This window comes from Ambystoma mexicanum, chromosome 4q (assembly GCF_040938575.1).
Source record: "Ambystoma mexicanum isolate Mex_15411 chromosome 4q, UKY_AmexF1_1, whole genome shotgun sequence".
In the NCBI taxonomy this organism is placed as follows: domain Eukaryota; kingdom Metazoa; phylum Chordata; class Amphibia; order Caudata; family Ambystomatidae; genus Ambystoma; species Ambystoma mexicanum.
Genome location: NC_090928.1, coordinates 624,304,385 through 624,322,761, shown reverse-complemented (window position 1 = coordinate 624,322,761; position 18,377 = coordinate 624,304,385). Strand labels below are relative to the sequence as shown.

The window sequence follows — 18,377 nt, the reverse complement described above, 5'->3', positions numbered from 1 at the left end:
ACACACACCGGTCTCTAAGGTTGCTTGCCAACTCACCGGCTCTGTGCGCTTCTTTCTTGTTTTGCTATTTCCAATTCACAAGTCAAGGTTAGTACCACAGGCTTGGCCTCGCCTCTCCAACCCTGCTGTTCACCCGGGAGTGTGTCTTTAGGTGTTGCCTTTTATTCATGTGAGGAGAGCTAACTGGTATCAGGTGTATGCTAGCGTAAAGTCCCTGACTTTGCTTGACCGATTAATGGGACATGTCCAGTACGATGTGAGTGAGTTTGTCTGGTTACTCTCAGTCACCCTCTTCCTCGGCCCAGTGTTTGGGTAAAAAGGTGGGGGGGAGTGGGACTTCAGAAAATCCTAAAAAATAGGATGGGGTAGATGAGCAGAAAAGGGGGAATACTGTGTCTCACTATCGGCTGTCTCATCCCCACCCTCCGAAGACCCCTCACCCAGGTGATGCTCCCACATTGTTCCACCGCCAGGGTCTGGAATCAAAGGCGATTGCCGTGCCCTGGCTGCATTGCCCTGACTTCATTTCCCAACGCCCATGCATAGCCCCTTTTTTGTTGGTCATCTGGAGATGACGAGGATTCACTCCCCAACTGGGATCTCACTTCCACATATCACACGTTCCACCTCGTCTTGTAGGATCCTCTTCGGTCCGGGGGCCTACATGTTCTTCGAAATCGCTGTTTGTCGCCCTCTCCTTCTGTCTGGCAATATCTCCTGTAATCATAACCTGACTTCTGGTCATCAGTGCAATATTTTGGATGTCTTATCCCGCTTCTCTGGGATACCCTTTGTGGTGTGGCAGTGGGGTATACTGCCCTGCAATGGTCATAACCTCCACAAGCCATGCATTTATGTCCCGAAAGCCGGGCACGTGCCTTTGTGGGGTAATTCGTACCCACATCGGAAACAGGTTTTGTTTGTGCTCTTGGTGGTATCTTGGGAAGTTGGTGTCAGCTTCTTGATCGACTCTTGATCTCTCTGCGTGGGGACAATTTCACTCTACCCATGTTTACAACTTGTTGCAAGATGTCTTAGTCTGTGCAATGGCTAGGATCTCAACTAGGGATTGTTGTTTTTGGAGTAGTATTTTCTGAAGTTGGGAGACTCACACTCCACTATAACCTGAGAGCGTAGCACCTCTTCATTTGTAATGGACAATATTTTATGCAAATGCATGGGCGCATAACGAACAAACACATCGGCTATTTAAGGGAATGTGCAGTACACTAAGTGCAAGCTTCAACTTCTTCCTACGCGTTTATTTTAAAACGAAATCATTGCAGAACGATTTCTTTTTAAAATAAAAGTATAGGCACAGTAAAACAAAAAAAACAAAAAAACGTATAGGAGCACCGCTCCCGCCCACTTCGACCTCTGCATATCTGTATAGTTTATTGCAAGTTCTAAAAAATCAATGCCCGAAACACACTGTGCTTTATCTTAAATCTACTTGGAATCTTCGCAAGAGTCGACCGTGGCTCTCCCACACAATACTTATTGCGGCTCCCCCATTAGGCACATGCCTAGATCATGACACTGTGGAACTTATTTTGCGTGAAACGTTTCGTTTGTGTCACGTGATGATGACGTTTTGCTAGGTCCGTTCCTCTAGTGGGAACTAGTTCTTAGCCTACCTTGCTACTGTTTTCTGATGGCTCCAAATCAGAAGCAGGCTGCAGCTGTCCAGTCACCAGCAGTGGCCACCAACCCTGAGGTTCAGGTAACAACGAGACAGAGTGTGCCTGTTCTCTGTCTGGAGTCGGGGAGGGGAAGACAAAGGGTAGCCAGCGCCATATGGGTCGCAGTCAATGGCATTATTATGTCTCTTACTAGTGCCTTTCGTGGTTGCTGACTATTTAGTTGGTAGTTAGGGTGTTTTTTTTTTATCTTCTTGCCTGGGTACATGTAGTTTCAGGCACTGGTGCCTGGCTGTTTGTCAAGTTTCAGTATTACTTGAAGATCTCGAGAGATGTCTGTCTAGTTGCATTCTTTCGGTGCTGAATGCCTGGTTAGAGAGGGCGGTTGCTGCATGTTTAATTGGTTGATGGATGTGTAGTGCACGGACTGTATTGTTGCAAGGCTTGCGACCCTGATGCCTACCTTCAAGTGTTGGGTGCTGGATATCAGCCCAATGCCTCACTGGGAATGGAGCATCTTGTTATTGGTTGCCGAGTGTGTTGTTATGGGTGATTGGGTGCTATGTCGAATCTTTACCTTTTGCTGGAAGCTGGTTGCTTGGTATATGTGTGATGCTCGTTATTTGATTGGTAGATATCGCATTTTTTGCATTCTTCTTTCAGCAGTGCAGGTCATGTAGTTGTAATCCCTGGTGATCAGGCTGGTTGTCGTTTTGGAGGGATGGTGTGATGTCTAGTTCCAGTGTTTTGGTGCTGAATGACCAGTAAGAGAGGTAGGAAGCTGGGTTGTTTGCAGGATCTAAAGTGGGAGGGACTCGGCGCACGCTGTCTAGTTGCATGGACTGTACGTGCGATATGTGTCATGGGTGCTTGATGTCTGTTTACAGGGGTTGCGTGTTGGATGCCTAGTTGTGGGGTTTGGGGTTGCGTGGGTTATTGAAATTGGGTGATTGGTGTAAATTTGCAGGGGTTGGGTATTGATGTCTCGTTTACAACGGTGCTGGGTGCCTAGGTGTCTGGTTGCTTCCAAACACCTTTCCAGCCCCAAGAGAGGAGGCGCTGACTCTGTTGGGGCTCGGAGTTGTCTGCACTACTGGCGCTAACCACCCGAACAACAATGGCAACCTCCCATCCTTGACTGACATGAGCTGTACCCTCGGTAGCTCGCTCAGCACTAGCTTTTGTTTTTCATTCCTTAGGCAGTGATTTATTTCAGCTCATCAGACAGAGCACAGTCAAATCTTGCTAGGAGTTGCATCAATGTCCGTTAATATTATAAAGTATACCAGAAGTAGAAGTCTTTTCCTTAGAAGTATCTTTTCAAGATATTGTTTTCTATTTTTTTAAACCAAGCTGCGGCACTTTTCCTGTTGCTAACAATTTCACCCTCTCCAATAATAGACCTAGCCTGATTGCACTCCCCCCCCCCCTATCCTCTCCTTGCACTTCACCCTCTGCTTCCCCCAGCACAGGGCAGTTTCTAGTCCATTTGGTACCTAGGGCGAAACACTAAATTGCGCCCCCTGCGCATCATCGGCATGCACGGCACTCCCAAACTATACCCTGCGGTTAAGTAACTCCCACCCAACGTCAATAAATCAATGTTATACACATGAAACAGGTTTTATTACATTGTGATTCAAGAACTTTTTGTTAAAATTGCTTTTTATTTTTCTAACAATTAGTGTCTATTTTAATCAAGTGTATGTGTGACTTATAAAAGCACATCTTTGGCTTCTCTGGTCCATCGTCCAACGGGTCCTTGATTCGTCGCTCTCTTCCGGTCCTTGGCTCCCTTGCATACCTGCCAGGTATTTCCATGTCCTTTGTGACACTGAGCCAGCCCAGGCATTTCCTGTTAATTGCTAGGACTGGTATTTGTGTTCTTCCAATTATAAGTATGGGCCTAGAAGGACCACCATGCAGAGTGAAAATCCAGGACTGGCTCATTGCGTCACGCAGGGCATGGGCCCCTCACTTGGCAGCAATCGCTCTCCTCTGGTCCTTGGTTCATATGGCCATTCACCCTCTGGTTATTGGCTCCCTCATGAGTTGCTCCTCTAGTTAATCACTCCTCACATTTTGATGTGATCATAAAATACCTGGGTGGTTACCGAGGAACATTTTTGGTGAAATAAGGGAAGAATAGAGTGCTTACAAAGCGTTCACTTTTACTCCTCCAAGTAAACATGCCAAGTGCCAGGTGTTATGGCAGTACTGGCGAAAGGACTCAGTCATCTGGTTCACCCTAGAGTTTGCCTGTCAATGTACTGAGCAAGAAGGAAACTCTTTCAGCTCTTTTTAATCAAGCCTTAACATCAAACTTTACACTCAAAGTGCATGCCAGTGTTTTTTCAAAGCAGTCTTCTGAGAGTTAATTACTTAATTTGAGCTGTTAGCACTACTGGTGTAGTAAAAATGTCTTAACCAGGTCTGCCTTCAGCCAATCGATTTATAAGCACTGTGCGTGTCCATCAGTGAAGTACTGTTAAAAAAAACATTGGCAAAGCCAACCGTTTTTGGCTTGTGTATACATTTTAGGCATTTACCAGGTACTGCTAATAGATGCCCAGGTCATAAAAAGTACTAATGGACATGCTTTTCTGCAATTTCCTCAGTTCCCTTTCCTTTTCTTCCTTTAATGCAAGACTGTCCCGTCTAGCGATTCATAGTGGGTATGCCATAATCATTCCACAGTTGATCAGTACTTTTGTGCGAGACACACCAAGTGTAATCTTTATTCCTGTTTCTTTATAGAAATTTGTAATTTACACGGTCTGTAGAAAAAGTATTTAATTTCTTCAAAACAGCATTTCCTATTATTTGTATGGCATTGTTTATTTACGTACACTTGTTATGAATGTGTTGCCCCCATAAAACCACAAACGAAATGACCTGAACTTGCGCACCGTGAAATATGTACTGTCAGTAGCAACTGGAGTAGTAGGGTCTGCTGTGGTATCAGCTGAAGCATGTGCAAAAGGAAGGGATCTTGGACCATGCTGCAGTGCCAAGCCCATGAAACTTTGCAGCAGTGCTCTGCCCTGCCGATAAACCACAGGGAACTTTACTCCTAACATGATTGAAAAAGGAGTTAACTTCCCAGTGGAGTATTGTTTCTTCACTTCACCCACTGTGGCACTGAGTCTGATAGTGACCCCCGCTGCTAATGAAACTTAGCAGCAGGGGTCCGTGCGCCACTGCAGGGATTGAAAGGAAGAAGGTTGACAGGCCAGGGAAGTTAATTGGAGGTCGTTTGTGCTCGAGTAGAGGCAGCAGGTGTTGGCGCTGCCTCTGATTTGCTCACGTTAGGTGCTAGGGCAGGCACCTAACGTGAGCATGTCAGAGGCAGCGCCAGCACCTGCTGCCTCTAATCGCGCACAACCCAAGGCAATGGTGCCCGCCCCAAGGCGAATGCGCCCCCAAGGCAATTCGAGCCCTCACCAGGGTCGGCGATTGCGCCCAGGGCAGTCGCCTGCTTCTCCCAGGCCAATAAACAGGCCTTCCCCTGCACATCTTGTTGTCGCACTTGCACGATCCGAATGACACAAGGCCTAGTAGGATTGTCTGTCTTGTCCTCCCTATGTCTTCCCTCCCTTGTCTTGTGGTGTACAGATGTGCTATAAATGCCATATCATATCATTGAAAAAGTAAACATGTTTTCCTAAACTGAAAATCACTATTGGGGTTACGGAATTTAGTTTATGTTTAGTTTTATGAGGGAATGTTACTTGGATTCACCTCATGCACGCCCATAAGATGCATGACTGTCCAACAATGATTAAGACCAGGTGTTAATACATGCATGTAACACAGGGATGGGATAAAGAGTATTCCAATTAGCCCATGTTAATTGTGATCTGCTCTGCCAGTCTCGGATTTTCATATTGCCTTTTGGTACGTACTGCGTTTAGTTTAGTTTAGTTTATTATTTGTATGGCGCGCCAAACCCTGGAGTATCAGGGCGCAAACAGACAAGGATATGCTCAACTTAGTTACAGGTACATAGAAATCAGATGAAGGTACAGAGATGCGCTGAGCTTGGTTACAGATATGCTCGGCTAATTGCAAGTGCAGGAAGTGTAGACATAGACATCAGCAATATTTCAGCAAGCAGATATGAACGGGGAGAGATCAAGGACAGGGGAGCAAGGAGCATGCTCCTGCATGGTCCTGTTCACGTAATATATAGTTATATACAGTAATGTACAATGTGACAAGTGGACTAGTTAGCTGTCAATTGGCTCTCAGCCACCTAGTGAGGTTTTGTCTAAATTTTGCGAAAGGCTGAGGTTCTCTGACGTCATGGGGGAGGGAGTTCCATAACTGCGCAGCCTTGACCGGGAAGCTATTTCCTCCTATAGTGGCAAGTTTGAAACGCGGGACTTGGAGGCAGTTTGCGTTGGCTATTCTGGTAGGCGTTATGTGTTATGTAAGGCAGCTTGAGGGCTGTACATCAAAAATCCTCATCTGATCTCGCCTTTCTTTGCTCCAGCAACATGTTTATCTCCTGCAATCCTAAGGCAGTGGCCTAGTGTTCTTCAAGCTCTTATGTCCATGATTGCACATCTAAGACAATTAATTCCTTGATGGATTAGGACCCCAAACCTAAACTTACTGTAGTCTAGAAGCTACTTGTGATCTAAGTTGCCCTATAGTTCTCTGCTTAGCCTCCGTCTAGTAGGACACTAATACCTCAGGACTCCTCATGACCACTACCCCAAGTGATACCTAGTGGAAACAATCGCACTCACTTGATACTTATATATGGGGATATTGAGTATGTATTTTAGTGTTTATAACATCAGTGACACTGTGGTTAACATTTACAGTTAAATGTCTATTTACCAGACTCTTGGTTTACCACTATATAGACAGCCAAGTTTTCAGTGGTAAGCATAACTTAATTTATTTACCTCTGTTGAGTTATGCAATTTTATTCATTAATTATTTAAAACAGAACTAATTTGTTTTGAATGATTATATGTGCTAGAAGTTCAGACTCCACCTTTGTTGAGTATTATTAAGAATACTTTCAACCCCAGAGAGTCTTTTATGGAAAGCTATCCCACTGCCAAAGAAGATTTATCCCCTGAAGAAGTTCTTCAATTGTGAAATTTTATGGAAGAAGGAAACAAGTCGGGCATTACTGTACTGTATTTATAAAACAGACATGCTACCTACACATTGATTGGTTTTGAGAACTATATAGTAATAGCTTTATGTATTGCTGAAACCTTCCCCGACTGACACATGTGGTGTTTGGGGGGTGGGGGGGATTTGCGGGGACATGATTCGGGGCCTGCTGGCAGGTTGCCGTCAGCCGTCAATGGGGGTGGGGTGGTGGGACATGTGTCTGGGCCTGCTGGCAGTTTGCCATCTTGTATCGATATTAGCAAGTTACTGCTTTCTGTTTTAGTATTTGTTTTAGATCATTGTATGTACTCGTCCTAAGAAAATTGGACTTGTCACTTTCAGTGGTTGCACTGGTCGTTCCATGACAAATAATGTTTGTACTGTGATAAAGAGGAGATAAGTTATTCAAAAGAACCTTCTCTTCAACTCAGTACTCGTAGCCTTGTACCTCATCTCCCCATACCTACTTCTCTCTCTCCTTTTCAACTTCTCTCTCTATCACCTCTCCCGTCAGCCCTGTTACACCCCCCCTTCTCTCTTAGGGAGGGCATCTCCTCTGACTCTCCTGCTCCCTTAGCACCCAGCATCTCCCAATCCCCACGTGAACGCTCTTTGCATCGCTTGCATGAGTCTCCCCCGTCTCGACACTAACCTCCTTATGCCTAGCTGATCCAAGTCGGAGTGGAGCATTGCCATTCTCAATGCTACAAGCATGCAGCTAACGCCCATGACTTCGTGGAAGATAGAGTTTTTGGCAGTAAGGAAACTTGGGTTGGCAATTAACCCCACACAAGGGGGACCACACTCTCAATACCAACCTGTGCTCCCGGCAAGTACAACAGTCTGATTTTCTTGTTGGCCCGCCCCTTTGAACCAACCACTTTCTAAACTAATAGGCTTGGCAAGTCGTAGAAAACACATTTAGCATCTCCTGCTATTCTATTGTTTCCAGGTACAGGTCGGGCAGTTGCGTCCATAGCGCAGCTTTGGAAAAGGGGATGTATAGTAGAGATGATGTCCCTGGAATCCCCGTTTCGAATATAATTAATAGTCGAAACAGGGATTCCCCTCCCCACGCACCTTTAACTATATCATCAAAACTCTGCATGGCTTTGCATAGTTTTAGTCTAGTATGAGGCTTAATCTGTTGCAAACTTACGAAAACACTGGTTCATGATTTTAAATTCCTTATGAACAACGGAAATGCAGGTTTTATAGTATGAGGTTGAGAGTTCTAGGCATGTGTTAACTGATTGCCCTTTACTTGCTGAAGTATAAAAAGGGTTATGCATCACTTGTTAGTGTCTTGGAATATGTAAAGTCTGACCCGTTTTGGAGCATCTTATTTTCTGGAGAGTCCTTGGTGATAACGTCTGCATCTGATTGTATGTCAGCTCATTGTAGATGATAAGATTTCGAGACATTGATCTTAAAGTTGTACATTTGTTATGATGTATTTTATGAATTTTGAGAAATTGGTATAATTGTGCTAGTTGTATTTTTAGTAATGATGCTGCATTCATGGATCTACTTTTTATTTGTATTTTGGCTTTATGGATATATGTTTGTCGTCTATTTTGTTATATAATGTATGTGTATAAGGTTTGTGAATTAACCAAATGCACAATTAAAAAAAATGTATACAACATTTCTATTGTTTCAGAAACTGCAGTACTATAAACCGGGGCTAGACACTTGAGGTTGATATTGCGCAAAATATATGTAGTGTTCGACTGTTCGTTACAACGAATTAGGCCTTGTGCTGTCAATTTGCCACTGTATGTCTTGTTGCAATAACGGTCCCAGCAATTTAGTTGCAGGGACTAGGTGCTGGATGTATGCCTTTTAGTGCTGGCCCTCTGTGTGCTAGGTTTAGAACTTCAGTGATTGCTTAAAATACTATTTAAGTAATGTGCACCTCAAATGTGCGCGAAAAGTAATATGAAAGCACATTCAATAGTGCTATGTATTTGACAAAAGTGTGAGTGTTCCTCTTTTGGAAACAAGCGAGGCTTAATGACCTCTTCTTCGGAATGTGGTTGCTCTGGAGTTTTATGGGTGTGGGGGGGAGGGGGTCTAGCATCAGTACGTTTTATATATGTTAACAATTGTGCTGGGCTTTCCTGAAATATGACCGTTTTGTAAGTGTTTGCTTTTGTTAGTGTCCTTTGCAATACATTCTTGCGGGGGAAATGAGTGACATGCTTTCTGTTAGTTGCCCGAATAGCTAGGAAGTCACGTTAGATATCAATAATAATGTGGGTATCCTATCAGATCAAGGGTACAGCACGGATCTATGAACATTCTTCGAATTTATTTGGCCGATTTTTGCCACAAAAAGGGAGGGGCCCTTGCACTCATCACCCCACCCAATTTCTATGTATCTTATCCAAACCTACCATATATATTTTTGTGATTTAAAAACTGCGGCAAAACAAAATAATTAGACAAGATTGCCATTCGACAAAAGTGGGTAATATCCCAGGTACAATGGTTTATATAGTTCATGGGTATATTGATTGATTCATTTACTTATTTATTTATAGAGCTCTTTACACCAAGGCACTGTACATTGGAACAACAAAATACAGAGTAATAACAATAACTTTATGAGCAAATTACAACTTGAATCATTCAGCAAAACAGTGCAAAGAGCAATTGACTGAGGGGGGCGGGGGGAGTGGAGTGGGAACAGGAGTGTTGGGGGAGGGGCAGGGGAAGGATTGAATAAATGTAACAGGAGGGGAGGAAGAATGTAAAGGTAGTAGGGAGAGAGGAATTAAAAGGGGGAAAAAGAACAGGGGGGGTAAAGAGGGCAGGGGGGTGCTTCAAGGTGGGGAGTGGAGGAGGAGGGATTTAAGGGAAGTGCGAAATGAGGTGAGGGAAGTGGAAGAGCGGATTGAGAGGGGGAGAGAGTTCCAATGCAGAGGAGCAAGAAGTTGGAAGGAGCGGAACCTGGAGGAAGCACAGGGGGAAGGGGGAACAGTGAGAAGGAAGTGGTCAGCAGAACGAAGGGGGCGAGAGGGGGAGTAGAAGGAGAGAAGGGAGGAGAGATAGGGAGGAGCAAGACCATGGAGGGTTTTGAAAACAAGGCAGAGAAAGTGGAAGTTGTAGGTGGAAAGGTAGCCAGCCAAGGTGAGAGAGCGAAGCGGAGATGGAGTCACGGGAGGTAAGGAGACAGAGGGTACGAATAGCAGAGTGGTAAATAGATTTGAGAGGGGTAAGCTGAGATGAGGGAAGATCGAAGATTAGAGAGGAGCAATAGAAGAGGCGGGAAAAGATGAGAGGGGAGATTTGGAGTTTGGTAGCATGGAATGTGAGGGAGGGACGGAATTTGCGAATATTGTAGAGGTGGTATCTGCAGGAGCGGGAGGTGAGTGAAATGTGTTGCGAGAAGGTGAGAGAGGAGTCAAAGAGAACACCTAGGTTGCGAGCATGAGTGGAGATAGGGAGATTGGAAGGAGGAAAGTGGATATCATTTAGTGAGCAATATGTTTTTGTATGTGGCCATCATAAATCCTCGTTCCCACAGCATTAGAAGGCAAGGCGACGGGTGGAACAATGCCAGTTCATAAAAGTGGCTTATAGGGTGGGCCAGCTTTCCTCTTTCATTCCCAACAGTCCATTTAGAAACTTTATCTGTTAGGATTGGCACGGACCGAGTTCACAGAGGTCACCTATGCCTGAAGATCTAAGTCTTGTATAAACTATTTGCGCATTTTGATATCCACCGAATTTACCATTGAGGGCACCTGGAAAACGACGGGAAAAACAGATAGACATGCGGGAAGGGCTGCAGATAAGGGAGTATAGAGAAATATATCTCAACTGCTTTTTCTTTAAAGATTTTCAGTCCGATTTATTATGATCTTGCAAAGTTTTAACATGCAGCTATCTGCTTGTCCATGAGTGTATTGATAGTTGATGTAGGCAGCGTTTACTGTAAGCAATGGTATTGGTGATGGTGAGGGTAATGTTGTGGGAGAAAAGCATGTGCTGCAATTGAATCCAAGACTCCTCTTCCAAGATATCACTATAAATATAAACGATGTTGTCGGGCATCAATGCACTCATTGTGGGGTGATTTTAAAGTTCGTCGATCCAACCTTGTTTACACACATTTTCAAACCTGTAACCACACAGGCCATCAATAAATAATTCTGTGCTTATGCCTTTCCTTGTGCATTTCAGACCCTCTTTGGTTTTCGTTCCGCTTATCAGGCAAATATATTGCTTTTTTACAAAATAAAGAATCTTGACAAGATGATGATTCAGGAGTAGAAAATGGCTATTCTGTTCCGGAAATGCAGATGGTGCTAAGCCGAAGCTGCTACTTTTTTTATTTTTAAATAATTTGTTTTGTTTTATAATTTCTCACTATATAGCCTCAATCTTAATGAATGGATAGTGTGAACGCGGTTTTAGTGTTGTACAAAAACTGCAGAATGAGGATGCTTCTGCCTTTCTCCAGGATTCTATAAAACATGATGTCCTATCGAATTATGATTACTACAGGAGCTTTATAGCTAGAAAATGATCTGCCACATGCCTTCTTTAAACCAGCCTGTGCCAATTATTGTAATAACCTCGGGAAAGTCCAATTAAAGCGGTTAGTCTGGTAATCATCATTGAGTTGCTACACCAGACAGCTAGGATAGTTGGGTGAAATACTTTAGGAGATCCCATAAAAAAATATTGTACCACTAACTGAAGAGTTGTAGTGAGGGCAGAGGCAAGGTGGTTTTGAGGAAACTGGACCAGGCAGTCAATGAGTTGGTCAATTGGGAGAGCAAACGTGGTTATTTGGTTCTTTGATCTTAGGTAGTTGGCTTAGGCACCTACTATTCCTTTATTTCAGGTAGAGGTCTGCACCCTAAAAAATCCTCTTGCATAGGAAGGCACATTACTCGTTCCCCTCTGCAAAAGAAAAGAGGCTTGTGGTCTAATATGCTTACAAACTTTGCAAGATGGTATTGATATGATGTGGCATTTATAACGTGCTTGTACACACGTGTTTCTAGGCGCGACAAGACCAGGGGGAAAAAAAGGATGACAAAATAATGATCTTGCTAAGCATTGTGTCTTTCAGATCGTGCAAGTGTGGGGAAAAGGGAAGGGGGATGTTCAGTTAACTCGCAAGTGCAGCCAGCGGGTGTCTCACTAGTGGAGACAGAAGGGACTGTAGGGGTGCTGGGGAGCCCGGGTGCAGTGCGAGGGCAACTGGACATGCAGGAGCCTGGGCCTTTTATTAGTAATGTGTTACCCACGGTTGCTGGAAGGACTGACTGAATAGGCCATTTTCGCTGGGGCTCTTATCTCTGCACCAGGAAGTCTTTGATCGGAATAAGCACTCTAATATCTGACAAACTTGGAAGCATGTAAGCTGATTTCCACGGGCTAGCTATATTTTAGTCTGCATTCAAGCCAATAGACTGAATTCCTGTTGTCAAATTGTAATACCCTTGGTGCGCCAGGGGCGTACAAGTACATTCCATAATTCAAAGCCAAGCTCACTGAAATCTGGCCCAATATTTGCATGGTTAGTAATGGAGAGACCTCCAACTTTCTTACTCAGAAGAAACTTCAAAATGCCAGACTGCTGATTATTCTGCGCTTTTTCCCTGCCAGAATTGTACTGGTGGTTGGACTAGCAAACCTGATGCTGAGATTTCCGTTGTAATAGCCACTGCCTATAGTCATAGGAACGGATGCCAGCAGGAGATGCTGAGGATCTCTGTTTGGCCATAATACGGGTCAGGAACTCTGGCCCAGTTCAGAGCAGATTGTCTTCAAATTGCAGGGAGCTGAGGGAGATCCATCAGGCATTACTGTGCTTTGCACATCTGGTGCAGGAGTATCTGGTCCTCATCGGGACAGACCATAATTCGGCCCTGACTTATGTCAACCACCGGAGGTGGGGAGACCAGGTCCAGGCCACTAGAAACAATGGCTCAGGAGATGGGGCTCCTAGAATTGGGGGCAGTCCATATTCGATGGTCCGAAGTCCCAAGCAGACTCGTTGAGCAAATTGTTCCCTCCTTCAGCAGAATGGTGCCTGTCCAGTGCAGCGTTCTGGTGGATTATGAGGAGGCGAGGGTCTCCCCAGATGGACATCTTTGCCTCCCCCCTGAACTCATGTTTTCCCCGTTTCTGCTCCCAGTTCTCAGCATGGGGGCTGGATGCCTTGTCCATCCCACCGACTCCAACTTTACTCTTTGTCAACTCCCCAATTGCCCCAGATCTTGTGAATCACTCTGGTTAGAAGCTGGAACATGCATGGGTGATTCTGGTGGCTTCTGTATGGGCCAGATAAGTTTGGTTTCCCCACTTGATCCGGTTTGCCTTCGAACCCAGGGTCGGGTATTTGGCTCACTCCACCATTGCAGTGTCCAGGAGCCTGTCTGCTGAACAACAGTTTGGATTGAGGGTGTTGTCTCTTGAAAGGGAGGGGTTGAGACGCCACCGTCTCCTGACACTGTAGCCATTGCTGGTCATTAGGCCGGCTCTCACCGGATCCGAGTTCCAGCACCAGATGTGAAGCCGGATCTTGGGATCCGGCCAGAGCCACACCAAACCCATGCGCTGCAGCTGGGTTACTTGCAGCGAGGAAGAAAAAAAAACCTCGATGACGCAGTCACTAGTTTAAGTTGCTTTGCTGCCGGGACAGTGCTGGCACAGGGCAGAAAGGGTTGTCCTTAGCGATGGGCGAGGGTCGGATTGGCCCTAAGGCATCTCGGCCAATGGCCTACCAGAAATCGTACCTGGAGAGTGTGGGCCTGTTTAGACAATGGCTTGCTCGAGCGAAACCAAATGGTATAAACGGTACCTACTGTTTAGAAATAAAGAGACTTGGTTATGTAGTTTAAAAGCTTGTGTACTGCGCCCATCAAGTTCATCGCCACAGTGCCTTAGGGCTCCGATGCTTGTCCGTTTGTGGCATATTTAATTTGCCCTCTCCACAGCTCAAGAGCGCGCTCTGTGGGGTGAAGGTAAAAAGGGAGAATAAAGGTCAAGCGGTATCGGTGCAAAGAAACTGAAGCGCAATTGCCACCTTTGTGTCGGCGTCTTCTGTGAATAATTCAAGGGATTATATAAACAGCTGCTAGTGCTAACCTATATATGAAAACACTTTCACATTTACCAACACAGTTCAAAGGGAATTTATAATGCGTGCCACTGCCTTTCATGGCAATTGATATATAGTTTGAAAAAGAAACAGCATGAAAGAAATTCCGCTGTTTTAAACTATTATTTGGGACATTTCCTTTGAGCGGAGGTCACCTGCCAGCTCTGCCCCCACCCTCGGGCCTTGTGGGATCCCCCACCAGATTTTTTCCATTTCCACCACTGCCTGTAGCCTCGTGACTTCAAGCCTCTAGAAAGGCTTCTGCTTTGAAGCCTTATGCACACTACTGGGAGTCCTTCTGGGGTTGGTACAGCAATTTGGATCCCCTACCATAGAGTGTGAGGGGGACAGAGATTTCGAGATTCTACCCGGAAACTTTTGATCTGGGCTTTTTGCCCTCCTCTTTGAGGGCTCAGTGGGCAGTGTATGGGTCTTTTGGGATCCTGTTGGGTGCGGAGTTCATTTGCCTTAGCCCCTGACAGGTCACCTACTGACGAGCTTTGCCCTGTCCCACCCCAGGATGCGGCCAGTGGCCCAGGCCTGGAACTTACCCTTCGTTCTAAGGGCCTTTCAGGCCCCCGGCCCCTTTCAAACCTCTGGCTATGGCGCATTTGCAGTTACGGTCCTATATGGCCTTTCTTGTGGCTATGACCGCAGGCAGACTAATGGAGTGCTCTCCTGTGCTCACAGCCACCCGCCCCCGCCTCCCTCCCATCTAGTGGTTTTCCCCAAGGCTATCGTGTTAACACTGCGATCCATCCTTTTGACCCAAGGTAGTCACGACATTCTGGTAGAGGCAGGAGGGTCTCCCATCCCACAATTAGACGTTGGCTCAGGCACACGATCGCTCAGGTAATATGCATGGCAGAGTGCAGTGTCCAGCAGGTGTTCTGTGGCGTTCTACCACATGGCTGGCTACCTCTGGGAGGAAGCTAGGACGGCCTCCATCATCGGCACCTGAAAAGCAGCCACTTGGTCGTCTACCCTCGCTGTTGTGATACACTACAGACTCCTTGGAGGGAAAGAGGATCAGCTTTTGGTCACGTGGTTATTCGTACAGTGACTGGTTAATTTTGTTGCAATCAATAAAGTCGCATGGTGTGCTGCCATGGTCCAATGTGAGTTTGTGTGAGCGCCATGTCCTCCGAATGATTTTTGGTACACTTCATGATTAAGTACTGGGAAGAGGGACAAGGAGGTCATGCTTGCAATACTTATAGGCATTCTCCATAATTCCTAGTCATCCTCTTCCTCGTACCAGTACTTTGACCACCCCCCCTCTTCTCGGGGGCTGGGCGCTTACACTATTGGTGTTATCTCGCATGTTTAGAGGTAAGCCATGCCCTTTATAGAGCAGGGGCGAGGGAGCCTCTATTTTGTGGCTTAAAGAAGATGAGATTGCTGCTGAAGAAAGGCCCTTCATGATTAAGTACTGGTACGAGGAAGAGTAGGACTAAAAGTAATATAGATTACCAGGAAGTAATTCAAGCATTCTGTGCTCCCCACATGGAAGAAGCTGCAGCAGCAAGGGAGTTCCCTCCCCTCAGCTAACTTGTTTTGGTGTGTAGCACCAACCCTTTGAGGCTGCAAGCAAAACGAACATGTCGTCATCCGTACACCCTCCTCTTTACTTCATAGATGGATCTTCCGGCCATCATAATCTCTAGACTTCCAATTGAAGGTTCCCGGGTCATTGTTAGTATTCCGGGCCTCTTGTTTTGGTTGCAGAAAGAAATTACTGCAATAAAAGAGTCTTTGTTCCACCCAGGTCAGCCATTTTTGGTTCTGGCTGAGAGGTGTAGCTTTAACAACACAAAGTGGGATTAAAACTATTGATATGGATATGGATAGTGATAGAAGTAAAATGTGTAATAATGCACATGATTGTTGGAAGAGACGACTGTGCCAGGAATGGAAATGAAGTTGGTGTGTTATAGTTGTAAGTTCAGTGGACGAGTTGCACACTGACATTTTGCAGATAAGGCAGCAGACCCACTCACTGATGGTCAACATATGCATCTAATCAAAACCCGCTGCCCACTTCCTTACCACTATATCTAGCTTGTTGAGGTCATCATTCAATAAGGTTACACGATTGGCAAGCTGTATATTTTCCATGGTCTTGTGTGGTTCAAGTCCAGCCTAAACTGAAGTGGAACCAGCACATTTATGAAGACCCTAGTAAAGGGAAACGACTGTATGCATGTCATTTTGTAGACACAGCAACTCCAGTAGCATGTGTTAGTGTAACTCGAGGTCCTTCTTTAGGTGTTCGCCCAAGTTCGGAAATCTCTGCTGTATAAGCACAGCAATATCATTATGTGTAGAAATATGGTTCGATCAGCTATGACGTGCTAACCTAAATTTCAGATTACTCAAAAGAAAATATATGGCCAGAGATACTTTTTTTTCTTCTTTTCTGCAGATCAGTGATGACCCCCTAGTCTTCTGGAACTAAAACTAGCTTACTTCTGATTCATTGCTGATTTCATATCAGTGAATTATTTTTTATCATGACAGCCATATGTCATTGGTGATTAGTGCCTGGCATGTGGTGCCCATTCTGTAATGCTGGACCGAATTGTGTCTATAAACCTGCATCAAGACAGCTGACCATTGCTCCCCTGTGTGCCGAGAGTTCTGCTCCCATTGCCCTGTTCTTCCCCTTCACCACCCTCCCGAAATGAGCTGGGAAAGCTTGGCCTTTAATGGTCTCAACCTCACTGAGGTCTGAGCCCTGTGCCCACCCCAGTATGGAGGGATTAGTTCTATGTTACTCTGGAGACTGCATACTGGCATTCAACAGCTTTACTCCCGAAAGTGTGACCAGGAGCCCCCTTAAAAAAGAAAAAAAGTGTACCTCCTTTTCCTGCACTTTTTAGCCACCAAGACCGCAAAGCCGCTGTCCCCCTTGTGCGATTCTAGATACTTATTTTGCTTTGACTATTTGGAAATGTTTGTAGCAATGTAGTTGGCACCAACCTGCATCACACTCCATGCCAATGTGCTCTGTGAGTGGGAAGGATCTGTCTTTTCTTTTCAGCTTGAGCTGCACAAGAAAGACTTCTCCAGTACTTACTTGCACTCCATGATATTTGGCTACAATTTGATGGTTTTTCAGTGACTTGGACTGGAAATGTGTAAACTGGGAGCTTACTGGGAATGCCATGACATGATGTGGCATGGTACGGTGTAACGAATTGCGTCTTGTATAAATTGTCTTTGGGAACCTTTGTCCATATGACATTCCTAGGGAACCTTTTCATATTCGGTGATCAATATTGCCATCAAACAGAAGGGACGTCAGTGGGGGTGGCTATAGTTCACAACGTAGTTAATGTATACATTAAAGAGTTTGAAGAAAGGTTCATATATTCTATCAATAATCCCCACCATAGGTATACACTTGCATATAGCGACATTCATGGACAATATTGTCATCCCGTGAACAGGATCCGAGAAGGAAGCACATCTATATACTGGATGGGCAGCAGAAGAAGTACTTGTTGCACAAACCCCCAGATAGCAGTGGGACAACTGGTTAGGAGACCGGCATTATACTTGTGCTCCCTAAGGTTCAACTCCTGACGCTGTGCGAAGGAGAAACCCAGCCTTAGTCCAACGTTTCTTTGGCACTACAAGCATCACAAATTCAATTAGTGTTCAGCACAAAAACCAATGCAAAGTGGCCCATTGCCCCAGAGATACGAAAGGTAATGTACAGTTGCTTTAAAGAACTACCTAGTAATACATTCTGGCAGAGGCGGCACCACAACCTGAGATCTATGTCATTATTTCTATCTTCTGCCAGTGGTCTTTTTCTTCATGTTTTAGGCTTATTTTAGTTTTTTGTTTTGTTTACGGTTTTAATATACATATATAGATATATTTCAGACGAAGCCCGAGTAGGGTGAATCGCGTGGTTTTTTGTGCATTCAAGACTGCTTTGTCCTCCTTGTCTACGCAGTTTTAATTAATAAAGGACACTTTAATTGCACAATACACTAAGACTGTGGATCAATTGGAGAAATACAACATTTTGCTGGAAACGCAGCCGGAGTGCCGATGCGTGTGTGTGTGTGCGTGTGTGTGTGCGCTGGTGTGTGTGCGTGTGTGTGCGTGTGTGTGTGTATACACACATACATACTGGAAGTCGTGCACCAAGCTGCTCATGTCATGCTCTGCTTACTGGGTAATTGGAGTCACCTGACAGTTCAGCTACCCCAGCAAGCCTGTAACAAACACTGCATGGAGCACAGTATTTTCGGCTGTGTTCACGATTGGCTGTAATCTCACTGCCTGTCTAAGCCCTAGATCTCCATGAAAGCGTTGGCCTCCTTTCAGTCAGGCACCCACAGCAGAGAGAGTAGTTAAGGCCAGGCAACGATGGGAGAAGTGAACATAACAGAAATGGGACATGATGCAGGGCATAACGGAGACTGAAAATTATGTGCAAAGCGGGCATATTGTAAACT

At 45.2% G+C, this 18,377-nt stretch overlaps 1 protein-coding gene across 2 annotated transcripts in view; it reads left to right on the top strand.

Moving 5' to 3' along the window:
- The first annotated feature begins 1,581 nt into the window (after window positions 1-1,581).
- CEP68 (centrosomal protein 68) overlaps window positions 1,582-18,377 on the top strand; it is a 277,505-nt gene continuing 260,709 nt past the window's right edge. For both annotated transcript variants that reach the window (XM_069608166.1, XM_069608164.1), the window contains exon 1: window positions 1,582-1,723. The gene's annotated coding sequence lies outside the window, so the exon portion shown is untranslated. The remainder of the gene's footprint in view (window positions 1,724-18,377) is intronic.